At 40.1% G+C, this 21,722-nt stretch overlaps 1 protein-coding gene across 6 annotated transcripts in view; it reads right to left on the bottom strand.

Annotated features, from left to right (window-relative positions):
* FOXP1 (forkhead box P1) overlaps positions 1 to 21,722 on the bottom strand; it is a 549,899-nt gene that overhangs the window by 379,246 nt on the left and 148,931 nt on the right. The window contains exon 1 of one of the 6 annotated variants that reach the window (XM_032458006.1): positions 11,422 to 11,481. The exons of the other annotated variants lie outside the window; for them this stretch is intronic. The gene's annotated coding sequence lies outside the window, so the exon portion shown is untranslated. Of the gene's footprint in view, positions 1 to 11,421; positions 11,482 to 21,722 lie in introns of those variants that run through there. 6 annotated transcript variants of the gene reach the window in all.

The raw sequence follows: 21,722 nt of genomic DNA, 5'->3' as shown, positions 1-21,722 counted from the left end.
AATCTCCAAAAGCAATTATTTTTTTATTTCAAAGATCATACTGGATGGCATCTGAATGGGCTATGTAATACTATAAAATATCACAAAACTATTTCACATCGATTCTATCATTTGATCTTCACAAACCACTGAGGTAGTAAGATTATTCCATCATACAGACAAGTAAGCTAAGGCTCAAAAGCAGCTAACTGGTATGGCTGAGTTCCCAAAAGCTGCTGCACTGAAACAATTCATTCTCCTTGGAACTGGATAACTATGTCCCTTGGCAGCTCTGAATCAATGGCTGCACTGGGTCAATTCATAGACAGTATCTGAATAAAGACAGTCACCTTAGTACTTACAGTTCTGACATGGATCTTAAAATGCATGCCTTGAAATTACCAGGCATCCTGGTTTATATGTTCCAAAGCAACGGTAGTGCAAGTTATAAGGCAATCACCACCCAAGCTGGGGAAACAAAGTTCTGGTTTCAAATTTGGCTTAGCCACTTAGTTAAAAAACTAACCTGGAACTTGTGACCATATGAGCTTAAGTAGTCCGTTATGTCTAGAAACTGCTTTACTCCAAAAAGGACGGTCAAGGAAAACCACACTGCCAACTTCAACTTCCAGCTTTACCTAAATTAGTTTTTGGCTTAACTTTCTTTTAACTTCTTCCTCTTGACCCTTCAATGGCATTGCGCTCTGGTCCTCTTTCATCTCCCAAACAGAACCTGAGAGCCATGGGGCTGGAGAATGACTTTCACAGGTCACACGCCTTCTCCAGATGTAGAAACTAATGCAAGAAATTGAAAAAAGGTGACAGGTAGAAAAAGGCTGGAGGACACAGGCATATCTGATACCTGTTGTATTCATTCCCCTTTTACCTACAGAAACTTGAAACGGAGTGCAATGCAGAATAGATTCTTCATCCTTTTCCATTCACAAAATTAATAAAAACAGGAGAAAAAAACTAAATGGTGAGTGAGTAAGCAGCTATCACTGAACTGATGTTAACGTGTTAAAGTGTGTGAGTCAGTGTTCCCTGGGTTTAAGCGACTTTCAGGGACTTCAGTGGACCACTATCACTGATGCGAAGTTACTCAAATTCCGATCTTATATGGACTTCACACACAGTGCCTTTTTACATAAAAGAAAATTATTTTATTTTAAGAATATTTTTAATTCTTTTTTTTATTGAAGTATAGTCGATTCACAATGTTCGAAGAGAAAACTATTTTAAAATCACACATCAAAAAATGTAAAAAGGTGAGACGGATATTTAAAGCACTGCTGAGTCCTAGATTTGTATCTCCCCCACACTTTAACTCTAGCCGAGGCATCCAGCGCAACAATAACCATCCAAATTACTTTTTATCTAATTAGGTAAATAGATATCACATAAAGGAAGTATTACTTTTTACTGTTTTTTTTGCATAAACCCGTTCAACCCCGTAGCATCTGATAACCTAGAATATTTTCAGTTCCTACAAGTGAGATAGGTGCTTTTTCACCTCCATCTTCAAATGAGAAAACCGAAGCTTAAAAAGATTAAATAACTCTCCCAAGGTCAGAAAGTTACTAAGTAGCTTAGCCAGAATTTGAAACCAGATCTCTTTTCCCAACTTCGATAATTACTTAACAACTATACTACCACACTTAAGAACGTATCAGCTAATACTCCTGGTATAAGGTTTCCTGGTCCATGTTGATCCTGGAAAGTAGAGCAACTTGAACAAACAACTTTGTTTTAAGAAGTTTGTTTTGAAACAAAAAAATCATTTTTTGCTGGTAACATGAAGACTGATTATTTTTCAGGTTAGAGTGGTAATAATTATTACCCTATGAATGCTATATAGAAATGCTTTCCCAGAATTCATTGGTTTTGTCTATTATAATAAAAAGCAAAATATTCCAATATTGTTAACATCTAAAATTCTTGTACCTTCCAGACATTTATCTCAAGTTATGAGATAAAGCCACACTGGTCCTAAGTTTTCTAACACAGAATTCTGTCAAGAAATAACTCCAGTATTCCTGTCCAAATAATATGAAAACAGAATCAACACAGGGCAAGGGGAAAAAAAAAAAAGCCTGTACTTGAGGTTTATCATTGAATGAACCACTACAAAGGGACAGAAACTGGTGGGATAAAGAGACACTATCCTGGGTCACTAATTTCCCTTGTTGCTTTTGCCAAGGGAGAGGAAAGACTGACATCAGAAAGTTCTAGAATAGAAGGACGTCATACACAAATACCAAAGAAGCTACCACTGGGAGACCAATGGGTACTACGGACTATCACATACCACAGTACCATATGACGACCAGGACGCCATATGACACTCCCCGAAAGACAAGAGGGATTAACGGACTGGTTGGCAAAACATTCAAATTCTTGCCAACTTCTGGTCTCAGAAGTCCTCCTTTTCTTCTTTCAGAAATTGGCTCTCCTGCCAGAAAAGCCTTTCTTTCACCCCCTCCTTCCCCATCACGAATCTTGGCTCTTTCTAGCTATGATTGGTGAACACTCTCCCTTTCTCTGCCCTCACTTCACTCCTGTGCTATTTGTATCCCTATCTTCATGTTATCTGGGTGATGAGGAGGAGAAGGACACGGAAGAACCAGGAGACACAGGCAATATTTCCTGAAGTTCTAGACTTAAAACTGCTATAATGATTTCAGACAGTACAGACATGACAACAAATTATACTCAACTGCATAGTGTGTTGTTCTCTTTTGAATTCCATTTCAATCCGTCTAATAATGTCAAGGACAAAGCCTCATTTGGGTGCTGGTCTGTCACCTAACATGTGCCAAAGTCCATTTTTAAAAAAGAGAGAAGCTCTCCAGCTCAATAGCTTGAGAAGAAGGATGCAACAGTATTTGCTGAGAAGTTTTTATCAGGGGTCCACAAATTATGGTCAGTGGGCAAACCTGGACAGCTGCTGACTATTGTAAAGTCTGTGAGCTAAGAATAGATTTTATATGTTAAAGGGTTGGGGGGGGAAGCAAAAGAAGAGTAATATTTTATGATATGAAAAAATTACATGAAAATCAAATTTCCATGTCCACAAAGAAAGTTTTATTGGAACCCAGCCGTGCCTACTCATTTATGTACTGTTTCTTGCTGATCTGGGGTTACAGTGGAGGAGGTGAGTAGCTGCGACAGAAACCATAAGGCCTGTAAAGCTGAAAATATTCACTATCTGGCCCTTCAGAGAAAAAGTTTGCCAAACTTCTGTACAGACCGTCATTCTGCCTTCATAGCATGTATTTTAGGTTACCATCAAGTTCTGGCAACTGATACTACTTTTTCTTCTAAGGGATAATGTAAAATCTCCTTTTTATTTATCATTTTTTTTTAATTTTTTAAAAATTTGTTTTATATATTTTTATTTATTTATTTTTATTGGTAGGGGGAGGTAGTTAGGTTTACTTATTTATCTATTTTTTTAGAGGAAGTACTGGGGATTGAACCCAGGACCGTTTGTATGCTAAGCTTGTGCTCTACCACTTGAGCTATATACCCTACCCTCCTAAAAACCTCCTTTTTAAATAGACTGATTTATAGCCCAACAAATGCAGGAACTTCAAGGGAAACAGACAGTCATAAAGTATAGGTGGTATTTAGATCAAAATCAGCGAAAGCAGCAGCAGAGTTAGGAAAAACGCCTGAGAAAGGCGACGTCTGAAAAACAATAAACCGAGAAGAGGGGTGCAGGCAGGGAGGGCTGGGATATAAAACTAGACACTATGTCAACAGGCCGTCCACACGTAGCAGTCTGTCCTGTGGGTCAGAGCGGAGTCTGAGATGTGGACCCCTAGTGGCCAGGTCAGGCAGGCTACCCAAGAGCATCAGGCTGGCCAGCCTCGCCACGGGGAGCAGTGGGTTCTTATTTTACATTCACAAGACCCCAACGCACTTGCCAAGAATTCCTCGTCTGGCAACGGGTAAAGACGGTCAGTCCAAAACAACCAACGCTGTGTAAGTCAGGTAAAACAATAGCAGGAGGCCAGGAGGCCCAGCGTGAGTCTAGGCCAAAAGCCTCACAGCAAATATCACTTTGCACTGAGAAGGGATCCAGGAGGACTTAAGAGGTTCCCTCTGCCCTCTGACAGAAATGCTTCCAAGATGCACCGAGTGCGAGAGACTTCCTGCATCTGAGAGTAAGTTTCACATTATCATTGACACACACTTTACACTCTTCAGTGTTTGATACACACAGTGTTTATTCTTTAACAATGAAGTTTCCTCAACAGCTTGGTTGTACTCGTTTTAGAAATCTCTTTTTGTGAAACAATCTTACACTACTGCGTTTGCCTCTCATTTCTCTTACTGAATATGCGTCTCTTCTGTGGCCTTTCAACTAAACATTCTTCCCCCCAAGACAGATACATTTTTTGGTGGTTCCACCAACAATAATTTCTGTCGTTGAGTCACAGACACTCTACTGCAGCAGTGTTAAAATTCATCATCTTTTTCTTTCCGTATGATTAATGTTTTTAAAACTTGCTAGTAAAATGTAAAAATCACCCTGTCTGAAAAAAAAAAAAGGCACTTGAAATGCTGAATTCTGAATTTTGGAAAGAGGACTAGTACAACTAAAGGTCATTTTTTCCGTATCTGCACAGTATTTCAACTGGTCATCACTTCCTCAGTAGATTACAACTCGTTTTATCTGCTACTGACTAAGAAGGCTAAGACAAGAGGTCCCCAATTTCTTTCTGAATCACAATGAACTGCTTTTATTAAGTTCCAAGCACTCCCACCTACACACACACTAAATTTCAAAAGATTTTATCAACTAATACTTATTGGTTAAGTGGTAATTAATTCATAGACAATATCTACCAAATTGCCAATCAGAGCTCACAGACTGAAATATTTATGGCCAAAAGCCAAGGAACTTGACTGGTTAACCTCTCAAGTGTTATCTCATGCAAATTAGTGAATTAACCTTAGGCCTTTTGAAACATAAAAAAACAGCTCAAAGAAGAATATATTTGAAGCTGTGTCCCCGGCATCCTTTCCACCAAACCCCTCTTACACAGGACGAGTGACACTTGAGGATCCATGTGGTTTTGGGGATGCTGACTCCATCCTAGCTCCAGTGGTGTAAAAATATGACCTAGGATACGCCAATTAATACAAACCATCCCCCCTCGCCATCAGAGGACAGAATGTGCTAGAAATTCATCCAATTAGAGTTTCAAGAATCTTTCTGAAAATCTTTAGATTCCCTTTTCTTCTCTCCTGCTTGGCACATGCGAGGAAATCTATAGCTCAGTAGTCGCCAGGAATCATCTACCACTACCCACAAGGTCAGTCTAAAGATAAGCCAGCTCTACTGCAGAAAACAGAGCAGACACAAGAGCTTGTTCTCTTCAGTTCACTTACAAAGAACTTGCCAGTGACACTGTGCAATAAGCTCCCCAAGCTGGACTTCCTGTTGCTTACAACCAAAATTATCCCAACTTTAATACTGAAAAACTCCATGTCCTGGAAATCTAAGACCCTAGGCATGGAGGACCACCACTCTGGTGATGAACAGATTTAGATGGGGGTATGAGAATGTGTAAAATAATCAGTAAGTGTGCATTTTGATGGTGGTGGACATTTTTTTTCAGAGTTTTTGTAACCTCCAGTCAGGGGCATCACTGTGAAAACTTGGAAGATAAAAACATCAGAAAATCTCCTGATGTTCCTCATTTAATTATAAGATGGCCATGCTGGTGGACACTGTTAGGGCCACTTGATAAGAGGAGAAGAGCCGGATCCAGGTGGCTCACTAACCGCAAATATTTTCAGCCAGCACTGCAACAAAAGGCGCCCCTTAACCATTTCATTAACACCCTTCATTTCCAGGAGGAAAAGAGAGAATGCATTATCATAGAAGACTTGCCTTAAAAATGGCATATGTGTGGTAAACTACAAGGAAGATGAAATGAGCAAAGAAACAAATCAAATTCTATTAAATATTCCTATGAACTAGATGTTTGGAAGGCTGAAGTTCTGCGGGCTTTTTGTGTTTGCTTTGTTTTGTTGGCCTCAGGATTTAGAGACAAGACTGCCGGCCTAGCATAAGGAAAAAGGCATCAATGAGAAAACGCAGGTATTTAGGGGCTGCACTTTAAAGGCCTCTATGCAACTCAAGACATAACCTATTTAGTTGGCTGATTAAAGGGGAGCAGTTGAAAAGAATGGAACCGGAATGGGTAGGTCCAAAATGGGAATAAAACCCTAGTATGTCTCTCCATGCAGAGTCGTCTTAGTTTTGGCTACATGTGGAAAAGAGAGAGTGGGGAGAGGAGGAGGTGGGGTCTACACACGTGCAGAGGTGAAAAGATGATCTTTTTACCAGGCAGTAGTCTTCCTTGCCATGCTGCGGGAGATGTGCAAAACACAGTCCCCAGCAACCCAGCCTGGAAGGAGACGGTGAACAGAAAGAGAAAGCTAAGTGGCTTTTTTAAAGAAATACGAGCAGGTAACAGAAAGCAGAGAAATGAGAGGCAAGAAGAAAGTTAGGAAAAAGGGAGAAGAAAGGACAAGTTTGGAGGTCATGATCCAAGGACAGACTCAGAGTGGACAAGTATACATTCTAAGAACCAGCCTATTGAACATCTGATTTGAAATGTCTCTGATGCAAACTTCCTCAGGTTCAACGCCCTGTGTGAGTTGTGTTGGAAGGAAATTATGGAGAGGAGCTAATTCCCAACTCTGAGAGAAGACAAGAGACTAGCCATGAGAAGAGAGACCATCGAGAGTTCTTTAACCAAAATCAATCATGAAAATGAAGCCTCCAGAAATTCTCAGTGGAATTCCCCCCAGGGAACAAGATAAAGGCTCAAGCCAATTTTATTAGAATCTCAAAAGTCAAGGTGACCTCCACTGATAAATGACTTTCTCAAACCATTATGACAAAGTCCTCAGTGACACGGCCAACTGGAGACTCCCAGGAGAAAGGCGGATGATATCCTAAGTGACAGGGGTGTGAAGATCAGCACGATGTTTTTAAATTTATTTTCTTGAAATGAGAATGATCACCTGTAAAGGGTTCACATGAACTTCACTGTGTGGAGCGGGTGGCACGGAAGCTTCCTAAGGTGTTCCCAATCATTCTAACCCTTCAGTAAAGGTCCATGTAAAGAAACAAGAAGTAGATGCTTAAATCTACTAACGTGGGAGGGCAATTTTTGTCAGGGCGACATTTTATAGAACCTGGGAAGGGAATCACTTAAGTGGCATCTTGAAAAGAAAAGGGGGCACCATCTCATGATCCAATCAGTACTACAAAACAGACGTTAGCATAACACAGCATTTCGTTGGCTGTTGGGAAAATAAGTAAGTTAGAAAGCAAGTAAAGACCTGGACGTCTTGACTGTTAACCTTATTAGTAACTAAGAAGAGGTCCAAGGCAGGAAAGCCAAAAAATTCTTAACCGCCACTCTGCACTGGCCAGGGCAATGAAAGCCAAGAGCTTCCCATCTGCATTTCAACAGATGAAAGGATTTTCAAAGGAGAAAAACATCACCCCAAATGAAAAGTTAGCACATTTATTGACCACACTCTTAGCCCATATTTCACGACATAATGGTAATCTTGCTGAATTCTGTAAAATCCTATTATAGATCACTTAGCATTTACTATAGCATTTAAAGCAGCCCGGCTTCTGTGTTGGAATGTGTATGGGGGAGGGGGGATAAAATTCTGTGTGTCGGTCTGAACCTCACATACTCCAGAAGTAAACTCTGTCTTCCCTCTACTGCTCTCGACTTGCAGCATTGTGGAGCAGACCCTCCTCAGTGGGCGGCCCACGGGAGAGAGTGGTACCTAGCCCACCCTTCTTCCTCTCCCACGTGCTCACTGAGGTGGGAAAGGCTCCCAAGTCTACATATGCGTGCTTAAGGGAACAGCGCATGCTCACGATACATATACAAATACACACACTGATACATATGAATGCCTATAGGAATACGTATATAAATATATACATGAATATGTATACAAATATGAATATGTATAGGTATGTGTCTGAAGCATGGCCTACAAATCTGTCATCTTCAATGTGCAGAAAGATTTTTCTTTATCTCCTAAGCCTGATTTATTTCCTGGTCGCCTTCTCCAGCCACTCTTTCTTCTCCCCGCCTTAATTAAACGTACCAGTCTCCCTCTCTATACTCATGTCCTTGGCTTCAAATCCACATCTCCAGCCCAACTACTGCCCCAGCCTTATGTTCAACGTGCATCTCATCATCTTTGAGAAAGATTCCACCTGAGATTGACACTTGCCCCTCAAATGACACCCAAACCTCAGCTCGCCGCCTCCCGGCCTGCCCTCTCTCCTCTTCTGGGAACAAGTGTTGGGAAAACCAGCCTGACTTTCCAAACATCCCTCTCTTTCACATCAAGTCCAGTCGATGTAACTTCAAGGGTGTTGTGACCCCTATGGCATCTCCTTTCCAATCCCTTCAACTGCCCTACTGAGGGCTCTGACTGTGGCTCCTCACAATTTCCCCGAATTTGGGCTCTTCTCTATATTCTATGCACTGATGACAAATGAACTATTCTGGAGCCCGGCTCTGACTGAACGACTCCTGTGCTCATGCCCACTGGCTGTGCAGTCAGGAACTTCAAAAGGCTGGTCCCTGAGTCACAGGACCAACTGGAAATCCTGGCTCCATCTCACTACTCTGTGCCCGGGTAAGACGGCTTATCCTTTCCAAGACTCAACTTTCTCATCTGTATGGTAAACTACGGATAATAATAGTACCCCCTTCCTTGGATGCTGACGAGGAGTAAAACGTAATGAACTGTAAACCACTATGCTTAATGCCTTACCCATAACAAATGTTGTCTGCTATCATTGGTATTAACTGATGTTACTGAATAAACTCCTTGCTTCTTAACCTAAATTTGAAGTCCTGTCTGCTCATATGTCAACTTCCTTCCCAACTAATTTTCTCTCTTCTCCTTTAGGAATTCTACATGACAGCCAAAGGGAATTATTTGTTTTTCTCCTTAAGTACCAAGCTTTTTGGTTCCTGTTGCATATTCACTGTTTGCAAGAGCCAGAAAAACATCTCTCTCTCTTTCCCTAACTAACCCAAATATCTAAAGTTTATATCTTCAGCAAGCTGTAGCTGAAATTCTCCAGGTGGGGAAAGATAGATCTCATTTCTCTTAGCACTAGATTCCTAAGTATGGCATTTGAGTATGAATTTTCTTTTCTCAGAATTGCCTATGGCAATTTTAAACACATATTGAGCTAAACGGTGAATGGGGCAGAGGGGAAAGGAACTGAATGATCGTCTCATGCAGACTGTAGGGCATCGTGCAGCTCCTGTAACACTCAAGTCAGAATCTGGCTTAGTAACTTCATCCCCTGAACTCCTCTACTACTAGTTAGTAAACAAACAGATTTTTCTTGGTTAACTTGTATAATTGAAACAATTAATGAATTTATAACTAAAATTTCTAAAATTATATTGCTTTTTCTCTTCCCATTACAAGGAAAAATTTCAAATGCTTTAAAAAGTCAGTACAAGTAAAAGCTTTAGCTGTCAGTGGAACCATTTCTGACCTAAAGGACTTAATACTGCCTGTAATCTGTCCCTCTAAATTCATATTGCTTGTTCCACAGAAATGTATACACTTCTTGTAGTGGAGTATGAACCAATGTATACTAATTCTTAAAAGCGGCAGCTGCATTTGTGACGATTACATATTATAAGCTCCATAACCACACCTGTGTCATCCTCAAATGGTATTTATTAAGGGCCCATATGCTCATGATGCATGACAAAAACAAAGCTGCTGTTCAGTCCAGCTTCTATTTATTTCAACGTCTAATGTTCTAAGAGAATGGGTGGTTCTCTGTTATTGCAAAACTCTTTAACTGTCAAAACAAGAAACTGACTTAGTTATAGTCGGAGACTCAGAATGCCAATACCAAACCAATGCCAGAACATACAGTAAAAAGAAAAACGCTGTCAATTTTTCCGCCTGAAAGTCTGTTTCTGTGCATTGCCTATATATCCAGCCAATTCAAAAGGGAGGAAAAGTAAAAATCCTCTGCTGTGATGTAGCCAACGCAGCCAGTGGATTTCCTTTTCTAACTTTATTTTTTGAATGTCCTGTAGACTCATCGTAAATCATTTCCAATCTAATTCTCCTGCTTCCCAATTTTAACTGTCGGCCTTATTTAAAGAATTGCCTCTATATTTAACAGATTCCATATCCATTCTGAGAGCTAGTAAGCTAAAAAAGAGTGTGTTGTTCTAAAATGCATCATTCGACTGCCTGACTTTTTAAGCAGCTGAAATGTTTTGCTGCTGATGAAGTGATGCGCGTCTCAACTGGCTTACCTAGCAGTGATTTGCAAACTACATATACGACTTTCCAGTAATAAAGAAAATCGCAGTTGAGTGCATGTTCGACAGCTCTCCCTTCTGGGTTTCAGATGAAGTGTTTTTAAAAATGTGTGTTCCTTAAATCCATCCCAAATAATGTAGCACAACAACAAAAAACATAAGTGTTTAATGGAATACAACGGCAAATTTTCTTTTTATGTGGAGATGTACTGTAACACTGGTAATTTTTTAACCAGTAGACTGTTATGCCTTTTTTAAAGTTAAAAATTAAAGTTTCCCAAAGCACAAGGTAAGAGTTGACACTTAGATGCTTTCAAGGGTCCTCCAGGGAGAAAAGGGAAGAAGCAAAAAAAAAAAAAAAAAAAAAAAAAAAAAAAAAAAAAAAGTGGTGGCAGTTACAACAAATTAACAACATATAATAAAAATGCCATAAACATGTGGCATACATAATAAATCTAATCAAGTCTACAAGGCAGGCAGATAAAAATGATTAACTGCCACTATCCTTGAAAAGAAAAGAAAAATTTTGTCCCCTGTTATTCATCACACTAATGTTCTGACCCTAAATCTAACGTGCAGATCGAATGATCTTTACAGTAACACACGGTACCAAGGAGAACGGCCTTTTCACTTCCTATTTTATTTTCTGAGAAATCAGGAAAACAAATACGTTAGAGCTACTTTTTAATTAAAGGTGTGGCTTTTGGGGATGTGAAGAAAGGTTCTCAGAACCTTCGCCTCTATAAACAGAAAAAGAAATAACAACAAACCCCCCAGTCTCTGTGTATTGATAGCGCAAACATACTACCTATCTGGAGGCAACGTTCTGTCACTTTTTTTTTTTATTGGTTGACTGCATTTGTTTCCTGATTCTGATATGTTACCAATTTAGTAAGGCCTCCAGCCAATAAGGAATATACAGGCTATATCTGTAAGGTGTGGATATAAATTTCTGCTAAAGGGAATATACAAAAACTAAAGCTCGCCTTAAAAGGAGATGCTGTGGCGTTAACAAAGGCCGGGCTAACTCCCACGAGAGGCACACGAGTCCCCGTTGGCAAAGACTCACCTTGACAGGTAGCAGGTCTACGTCTGATTTTTTCTCTAGTTGAGACTCTCCAGACAAAACCACTGGGACAAGAAGGGTTACCTAAAAAGTGAGGATTAATGGGCTGACATGTAAAAAGATTAAAAAATAAAATCTGGGGGAAAAAAAAAGCTGAAGAGGTTCAACTGAACAAATTCCTACCTGTTTCTCAAAGGAAAAACAAAGAGCTTTCAGAAACATCTCCACTGAGAGATGTAATAGAATATGAGTAAATTATAACAATTAAAAACCATTAAAGATAGAATAATTGAGAATACCTGTTTGGGTAACAATGACTTTCTTCAATTTCTCCTAACAGAGGGTCTATTTTTAATCATACTTTTTGCAAAAACTTGCATAACTTAACAATACTTGTGGATTTTTCATTTTTATACATCCACAAGAACATAAAGTGAAAACCATAAATTATATACTAACTCCAGCTGTTAAATGTTGGCATTTTGTCTTTAAAAAAAAAAAAGTTCAAAAATCTGTTTCCTTAAACCAAGGAAATGTGGGAAAAGGCCATCCTGCCAGTGGAAACCTTCAGCAGCAGAAAGCTCACGCTGCGGTTTCTTGCCGAGGCAGCAAACTCCACTGAAAGAGAAGTTGCTGCCAACTCAAATACTGTTTGCTTTCACACCCAAGAACAAACTGTGTGCACGGCGAAGGCATCCGAAGGGCTGGGAGCAGCTGGAGAGGACTGAAGAAAGGTAACAGTGGTGTCAGAGCTACTGTAAACTGGTTCTCACTTTTCTATCAGCAAGTTAGCATCCCAGAAAACAGCGTGTCCCTGCAGCCCGATGTTAGTACCTGCTGTAATGCAAAACCTGCTTTTTCCAAGTCAACAAGCCAAGGGACTTTTCAGAAAGAAAAGGGGCGGGGTAGGGGGGGAACCACCCAGACAAATGAAACACAGATTCCTTTGGTGTGATTCAAAGGGCCAGGGGAGAGGCAGGTTTCCCCAGAGTCCTGAGAAATTTCCATATCTCACTGCAACATGTAACCCGCTTTCTCTGTAAGCAGGAAATGCAAAGGAAGTGTTTACTGCAACCTTGTAAACCAAAGGCAGAAAGTGCTGCCAAAACAAATATCATTATTGCAAGGGTTCTGCTGCTCCAAAGTCCCTTCAAGTTCCCTTTTGTGCCCCCACGGACGGGTGTCACTAAGGATGTGGCAGGGGGAGTCAGGAACTCTATAGGAAGAGAAAACAGCCCCTGTCTCCAAAAAGCAAAACGTTTATTCCATGATGACTTTCTGTTCTCATTTCAAGTAAATGAAGGCCCATTTCTTACTGGGATGGCACTGTTTAAGCCCCAAATTAAAAGTGGTCAAATCAGAAGATTTGTTTCTTTCCTTTGCCCATACTGCTCTGAAATAATACTTAAAATTATTCTGCAGTTGGTTAAAACGGTCAATTGGATGTGATGCACATTTTACTACAATAAAAAAAAAAATTTACCATGCAGCGCCACGGAGGTAGGAAGAAAAGTCCTCCATCCTAGACAAACTAGATGTTATGAAATTCTGCCTCCCAGTGCCTGGCACGCTCACTTCCAGAATCAAACACAGTTCATCACTTTAAGGAAGATTCCTTTTCAGGGTGGTAAAATCTATTGTTTCTTCAAAAACCCCTTCTCTATTAAAGTCCCCCCTTTCCCCAAGACTAAGACTTAAAACAGCTCACAGAAATGTCAGGGGCTGAAAACACGTCTATGAAGGAAACGGTGAATCTATATGAATGGAAGATCTCAATATTTCCCACCTATAAAAATAAAGTTTACCCAGGGCAAAAATATCACATATTTCCAATTCCAGATTGGACCTAGTAAGGTTTCAATATTAAGAGTCAACTTTATTGACTTCCTCCAGTTTAAAATTAGAAACCTTTTTCTTACCGTCTTAACCACCCACGCCTAATGCCCCACCACAAAAAGTTTGATGGTTCAGACACAGGTTGAAAAAAAAAAAAAAAATCTATCCAACAAAGACTGCCTTTCTTCCCAAATAAAAAGGAGTGTAAGAATTTGCCAACTGTTCCCCCAAGACACAATCCTACGGCAAATTCTCTGTGCCTCTGGGATGATGGATGTGACGGCGTTCCCTTCTTTCATCACTCCCTACCTTGTCTGGTTGCTGGTGAAAACCAGGAAGCCACAGACACACACTCCAGTCTTTTGCTCGTTCAGGCCTCAATTCTCCAATGCCAGCTTGCTGCCAATGTCCTTGTAGCCAATGGTAAACAGGCCACAGGGTTCAAGTTAACTGCAGAGTGTTACCACACTGAACATCTGGTCATGAATGAACGGATTGCCCACTAACTCTCAGCATTGGGCAGCTGATGAAAAATTCAACATTTTCCTTGTTGGCACAGTTGTTTTGGAGAATTCTCTAGAGCTTCCTGAATTATATTAAGAAAATTTCACTGCAGCAATCTATATCTGTGAGAACAGCTGGTGTTGAAAGGGATCTGCTGCTCTCTCTCAGTGCTGGGGGACCTCGTGTTGGATGAGGACACTTTTACTACATTTGTCCTTGAAAACTTAGCCTTCGCTCTGAGGTACTGGGTAGAGCAAATGGCAGGAAAGGCAGCTCCCGGCGGCTGGATTCCACACAGACGAAATCTCTTAATTCAGGCTGAAAAATCTATTACCCAGCTAAGAGGCCATTAATGTTGAAACAGTACATTATGAAGGCCTGTCTCGGAAAATCCAGCCAAATGGTCATCCAAACTATTGTTGGGCTCTGAAACCAGGTCGGTCTCATCACCCACCACTGTACATTTTCTGAAGATTTTCAGTATAAAATAACAGTCCTTGGCAAAACCCAAAAAGACGAGACACAATGTGTCCAAACATTAGTTTTTCATCACATGACTGATCTTAAGCTTAGCAAAGCCTTTTATTAAACCTAAGGGTGACACAATTAGAGCAAATCAAATGCAATGTGCTATATTCTGCTCACATGGGAAGAAGTCACATTAACAGAAGTGTCCAGTGATGCTTAAGAAAAGAAATTCTCTAAAAATATGACAGTAGTGTTTAAAGAAATTAACTTGTTAATGGATATATGTGATATATTATTATTCTTTTTGGTTAAAAAAAAAGGAAGTGGTAAACTTAAGTCAAGCTAAATTTAGGCTATTATCTATGCAGCATAAATTTCACTTCTGTGTATAAATGCTAACTTGCATATTTCTCCATGGTAACTAAACTATGATTAAAACAACAGTGAAACCAGCCTTTAAAGCCACCTGTTTAACTAGGAACAACCTAATTTACAAAAATACTTAAACTTTGGAAATTTCATGGGCATCTACATCACACGTTTCCCAGTAGAAAGCTCACTTTTCCACGAACATATAATTGCAATGTACTTGCCCTAGGTCGTAATCATTCTTTTTTTAACTAGTGTAATTTTTTCATGTATTGTTCACTCTAACACAAGTGGTATTTAAGATTATAAAGAATAAGACTCTAATAACTCTTTCCAAAAAGGAAGTTATTTTACCGCTTGGAAGGGATTACTTTACCTAGAAAGTATCTTCACATTTTACAAAAAGGACTAATGAAAGAGGTGAGAAAATTCCAAACTGAAATGACTATTTGAGATGGCAAGCCACATTCAAACTAATTTTTTTTTATTAAGATAGCCTTGTAATTTACTAATGAAGAAATGGACTACTTTATTGGTGAAATTAAAGAAATAATTATAATATGTCCAAGAATAGTAAAAATGTAGGTATAAGCAATATTTTCTTATTTAATTATGAAACATAAAAGTAGATTTGAATGTGAATCATTCTGAAACCTTAGAATTAGGTTCAGAATTTAAATACTGAAAACCCCTTGAAGTAGAAACATAATCATAATAGGTCAGGTTTGGTGTGAAATTCATGACTCATAATCGTGACACATATTCAGAAATGCCTCATACTAAAACTTAATTATAATCAAAAATTGATCCCCAGTTTTTTTTGGTCTCCTGATCTTTACATGATGTAATGTCTAAGGCCACATTTCACACTGTTAAGTAATGATGACTGTATAAGACTCATGATAAAAAAAAAACCTCATAAAATGTCACAATTTATAATTTTATGTATACTTGCCTCTCTAATACCACGTACATTTGCACAGTGGATGCTAATTAGGTAACAATGGTATTACTATAATGTCTATAAAACCTGCCTCTAAAACCAAATTCTGTTAAAAATAGTCTTTTCAAGCTGACATAGCCCATTTCCAGGGTCATATTTAAAATAATCAGCGCCATTGCTAGTAAATGTTCTAATAAAACTTAAAAATGATTTCTAAGCAGAATGCAAAATTCTCTAAAACTTAACAATAAAGTCTTCCAGTAATCTGAGATTATCTTCCCAAGGGGTGTCTATGAAAGCAAAGAAGTGTAAGATTTTAAAACTCAAATACCCTGGGGCCATTTACATGGCTCCTGAAAACTAACGGTGGAGAATTGGACCCACGGAATCTGTTATCCCATCCGACTCTTTGACAAATACAAATGTCCTACTGGGCAGATTGAGAGATTCTGAGAAGCTGACAGAGACTAAAGTCAAGCCCTGTATCAAAAATGCCAACTACAGAGACCAAATTTCCACACGAACTACCAGCTCCCAAAGAACAGTTCGTAAACTGCTCATCTCCACAAGCCCAAATCCACGGTGATCAGCAGTGATTTTTGGAGGTACAGGAGTTCTGTCTTCTAAGAACTCTGGTGAATCCTCTTTAAAGGCAAGTTATTTAAAACCAATGGCTAACCCGTACTTCAAGTTTTCCCATTTTTCACAGTCAGTCCAGTTAAGAGACAAGAAATCTAGGAGACAGAATTCCATAGGTGGTTGGCCTTTTGTTCTAACATCCCAGGCTGGAACAGAGATGGTCAAACGGTTACCTAAGAGGGTGAACCAGTACCTGGGAACCATTTAACGAATAAGGTAACTGTATCCATCATGAACTTATCTGCTAGGTTCCTCCATAAGTAATGTAAAAACTCTTTAATGGATAGAAAAATGCACTTTTTATAACTAAGAAAATTTGGTGTTTTCAGTAGGTAAGGTGATCAAATGAAGGATTATCAATAATAATACTGAATATTCATCTGTGATTTTGCATTTGTCAAGTAGTTGCCACAAGCCCTAAGTCATTAATTCATTATTCCAAGGTGGTGTCAAAGGCATTATCTGTCTTATGCATGAAAAGACGCAGCAGGGAAATGAAACAGCTTATCCCAGTAGAGTTAAGGCTTGTCTTGGGACTCTAATTCCAGTGCTCCTTTCAAGAGTGTTATGCCTCTTAATTAGAGAATAAAGTAGATAAATCCAGGTAAAATCACCCATTCTCCCCCAGGAAACACCTGGAGAATGCTTCACTGATTGAATTATTCAGCTTATGACCGAAGAGATTCCTCGTTCCCTTTCAGCTTGACAATAACAGAGCAATAAAGCTCAGGGACCACATGACTCTGCCTTACAGAGTCCAAGATTAGGCCCCAGACAGTTCTCATGCTCAACAAACTTCTCCTCTCCACCTTCATACCTCCCTCCAGCCACACTGGTCTTCTTCCTCAAACCCACCAAGTCATGGCAACTTAGGGTCTGAACACTGGTTGTTCCTAAGTCTAGAATGCCTACCTTCCATTGCCTCCCTCCTGCCATTCAGACCTCAGTTTAAATGTCACCTCCTCTGAGAAGCTCTCCCTGGCTAACTCCTCTAAAGTGGCCCAGAGGCACTCTTATTCCATCATCTCATTTTATTTCTCCGCACAGCACTTTTCTCTGATACCATTCTTCACTGTGTCCGGTATCCAACCTGACTAGAACATCAGCCTCACAACAGCAAGGTTCTTTGTGGTGGTGTAAACAGTTACACTCCCAGTAATTACCACATCGTCTGGCACAATGACAGTCTTTAAGAGATATGTGTTAGATAAATGGATGGATCACATCGTATCAGTCTCCAATAACATAGTCCCTCTCCCTAAGAACACAAGTTCCTTTGATATGGCCAATGTTTTACAAATTTCCTGGATGAGTGGAGGAGGGAGAGGTTATTTGTAAATTACTTAGCTGTTTCCAAATGTGTTCTAAATGCTCTGCAGAAAAGAGGTTGGTGCCTTTAATGATGTACTGAGTAAGAGACATCTTTGAACCAGTGGGAAACAGAAATGGGTTACAAAATGCCGAGTTTAGTTACACAAATCCTTTTCGTGTTAATCAGGAAGCAGAGAGGAGAGGGAGCAGCCTGGGCTTCAGTTAGGAAAAGGGAGTGAGCAGAGCTGAGTCAAGTCTTCCCTTGAACTTCGGTCCCAGGCGACAGGGAACCTTGAGCGCTGGCACGTCACAGCATCAAAGCACGGTGAGAGTCCTGCAACTTCAGTGGAGCAACAACCACAAAGGGCAGGAAGCTCACTGCGTGTCAGGTGCAGCCAGAAATGCGGTGCTTCCAGATCGCACCAGTGCCTGGCAGTGATGGAATGCTGCCTGCTGAGCCAGGCATCTGGGAAGCTTGTTCTACACACTATCTCAATTAATCCTCACTTCCAGCCTAGAAGGCAGGCAGGCTCACTACCATCATCTCCTTTTCTGTAAATGAGGAAGTTGGGTTTGGAAAGTTTAAGTAACCAGACCCTGGTAGAGCCACGATTTGAAGCCACAAGCCTGACTCCAAGCCAAAGCTCTTATCCCGTTTGCTCATGTCCAGGGAGGACAGGCTTCCCACCAAGCACTCAGTAAACCCTTTAGGAGCCATATGGTCAGGGAAGATTGGGCCTGAGGCAAGGTGGCTTCAAGTAACAAATTCTGGCCAGGTAAGGAAAGTCAGCAACTGAAAAGTCACACGGGACTACGATGCCAGAGAGAAAAATACCCACAGGCAGGACCAGCTATGTAATTTGAGGGCCCAGTGCACCATGAAAATGAGAGACCCCTTGTCCCAAACCGTAAAGAATTTCAAGATGGCAGCAGCAGAGCATCTGAGTGCGAGCAGGGCCCTTCCGAGCACCAGTGCTGCCGCTGTGCAGGGATCCTCCCCGAATGCCCATCAAGACAGCTCTTCATCTCTTTGAACTGTTACACCCTGCATTTCAATTTTTACCTACCTTTTTATAAAATATAATATATGAGTCATGAAGGACATGTATTTTAAATGGAAGAGAGAGAGTCAAGGGTTGGAGAAAACTTGTGTATTTTTTCTGACTTTATTCTTTAAATTGTCCAAGGGTCGGGTATGAGCCATCAAGTGGCAGTCCCTGGAATTGCATGATGAGTGCCTGGGAGGCAAAAGTCAGCTTGGAAGGGGTTTGATCTAACCTGGGTTCTAAGGCTTCAAACTTTAAGGAGATGGCAAGTGGGCCATCTAAACTGCTGCATGAATTGTGTGAATGAGTACTGATGGTTTGGGAAAGTTTCATCTGCCTGGATTTGCTAGCGTTCTCCAAGCAATATCCTGAATTGTAGGCTATCATGCATGCAGTCCTTTTGATTCATTCTACAAATACTGCTCCAATGTATATTCTGTGCCAGGTAATGGACAGGCTCAGTGATGCAGCTTCTGCCTCTGGACACGGGCAAATAAATGTTAAGTAGGTAATACTACAAATACACATGGAATCACCAACTCCAGGAAATTTACAACAGCATCAAGTCTGTGAAATTGGGAGAGAAAACCAGAAGAGGACCTTGGAGTTTCCACTGACAGAACAGGGCAGGTCACAGTATTACGAACACCCCACCAAAGTTCTTCCCGGCTTAATGGAGTTAATCTAAAAAACTCTAAGTCTTCCATTTAAACCATTTAACGTAATTTTGTTATCTACCCTGGAAGAGACAGGAGAGCTCCTATGCCCAGTATAGTCCCAGGTTCCATACTAGGCAGACCCAATCCTACAGCATCATGCTTCTCCAGATAAAACTGCACAGGGGAGTTGAAAGGAGAGGGAGAGGGACGTGGGAAGGAGGTAGAGAGAGGGAGAAAGAAAGAAAGGGAAGGAAGGAAGGAGGAAAAAAAGAAACAGATCGGCACTTTGAGACCACAGAATGGCTTTAAAACATAGTAAGTGTATGTATACGTATGTGTATGCATAACTGGATCACTTTGCTGTACACATGAAACATTGTAAATCAACTACACTTCAATAAAAATAAAATTTAAAATACATATACATAACCATTTTCTTCTTCTTTTCCCTCTTTCCTCCTCCAAAAGCTCAAAAGCACTCTTTGAACCACTCATTGGTTCCATCACTCCAGAGTCTTAACATTATTTTAGCAGAGGTTTATGTGTGCAAATACTACTAAAACCAGAAATTGTGCCTATTCCTTAGAAGCATCTATCTAATCTGATTGTATATATGTCAAGTCGATGTGTACAATATGTATGTCAACAGTGCTTAAGTAATATCTTGTCTCCACTTGCTTCTGATTTCTCTGAATTCTCATATTAACCTCTTTCTCTCTCTCTGGGTCTCTTTTGACAGTGCTGGGATTTTCCCTCTTTGAAACTTGACAGAAACGTACGCTATTTCAGTTCTTGATATGAGGCACTAAGCAAACTGAAAATATCGCCAGCCCTTTAAGTCTCATTAGTTTCCTTTAAACACCTACTTGGCCGGTGTAAGCTAATGTGAACCTTTCTCACCCTGTTTAAATTCCAACATAAAACTAGTACACAACAATAAAACATGGGGCTCATTTGTCATGCTTCCATGAGCAACTGTGTCACCCACACCAAGAACCACGGGCTGGCTGTGCGGAACGATTTCATTCCTATTTCCCATCACTCAATTGCGTCTTGTGTAGAAAAGCTTTTAACAACCACATCTGTCCTTTAATAAATCACTGCACTTTGTCTTCCTGCCAAAACTCCTCCTTTATCTAACTTACATCTTCATGATGAGATCGGAAATCACGCATTATGGTGGTGACAAACAATTGTAATTATGTCATTAGTAGCCATTTAGTCTACAAAGGTGCTCAAGAAGGAGAGAGAAAGCACAATAAGAAATATAGGATAATACATTGATCACAGTTCAAATCCACTTTTACTTCATGAGTGTGAAAGGCTGGTGTTAATTCTTGGGCACAGCATGCAGTAATGGCACACCACTTTATGAACTATGCAGCTATTTTATTCCCCTATCTACTTAAAAATTAAAAAGCATTTAATAGCTTGATTGAGATATAAGTTATTTGTGATGCCTCGCTGATTATAATATTTATTTTTCAACTTTTTGTAGAAGGGACTTTACGTGTTAGGAAAGAAACCTGAGTTATTTGAGGTTTAGGAAAGGAAACCACCTTAGATGTGCTCTGCGTGCATGTGTGCACCTACACACACGTACACCTTGGTATGCACACGTGGCTATCATGTACTGTGCATGTGTGTGCATTCTATCCATGTATGCAGTGTGCACACACTATGTAGACAAATGTGGTGTGCATGTTTACACATACACACATTCGTACAGGACTCAAACAACTTCACAATGGGATGCATTCTCTAAGGACCCCAAATAGTGAAGGAAAAAACTAACAGAGAATTAATTAAGAAAATGTGTCACTTACTGTGATTCCTACCACCTCCCTCACTGTGCAGTTTAGGAATAAGAAATTCCAGCAGGTTTCAAAGAAAAAAACTATTTGGATGTTCCTGAAGTTCTAAAACCCCACACATTTCTCCAACATCAAGAAAAATCAGATGCCTGATTCTGCACAGACCAGAGCTCTAACATCCACCCAGGGTGAGGCACTAGTGACAACGGGGTCGGGGGTGTGAAATCTTCAATAATCTGCCGCCTACCAAGATGGAACGTGATGGAATATCCTCTCTGACCAAGTTTCCAAAAAGTCTCCTTGCTTGAAATGCAGCTACCTAAGACATGTGAGTAAAATGAATCAGAAGGCAGCAGGGTCAAATTTTAGAAAGAACAAAATCATTTCTCGTACAAAACTTCAGTCAGCCACTTCAACCTCCCCGCTTCTGACAAACTTTCATTTCACCGTCCAGTCTCTACAGGAGCTAAGCTTTGAATCAAGTCATTTAGAAATCTCCCTGTTTGTTAATTCAACAAACTAATAAAATGCCTACTGTGTTCCATGTTGATCTGTGAATCCAAACATTAAGATGGAGACACAGTGGCAAAACGTTGAAATTGGAAATACTGATGGCAAATCTACTTAATCTAATTTAACAATTATGACTATGATTTACTAAGATGGAACATTTTTTTATATGATGAACTCTCAGTTTTCACCTTGCACTTGGCAG

This window comes from Camelus ferus, chromosome 17, assembly GCF_009834535.1.
Source record: "Camelus ferus isolate YT-003-E chromosome 17, BCGSAC_Cfer_1.0, whole genome shotgun sequence".
In the NCBI taxonomy this organism is placed as follows: Eukaryota; Metazoa; Chordata; class Mammalia; order Artiodactyla; family Camelidae; genus Camelus; species Camelus ferus.
The sequence above is the reverse complement of the archived record's forward strand: the minus strand, read 5'-3'. Positions and strand labels throughout refer to the sequence as shown.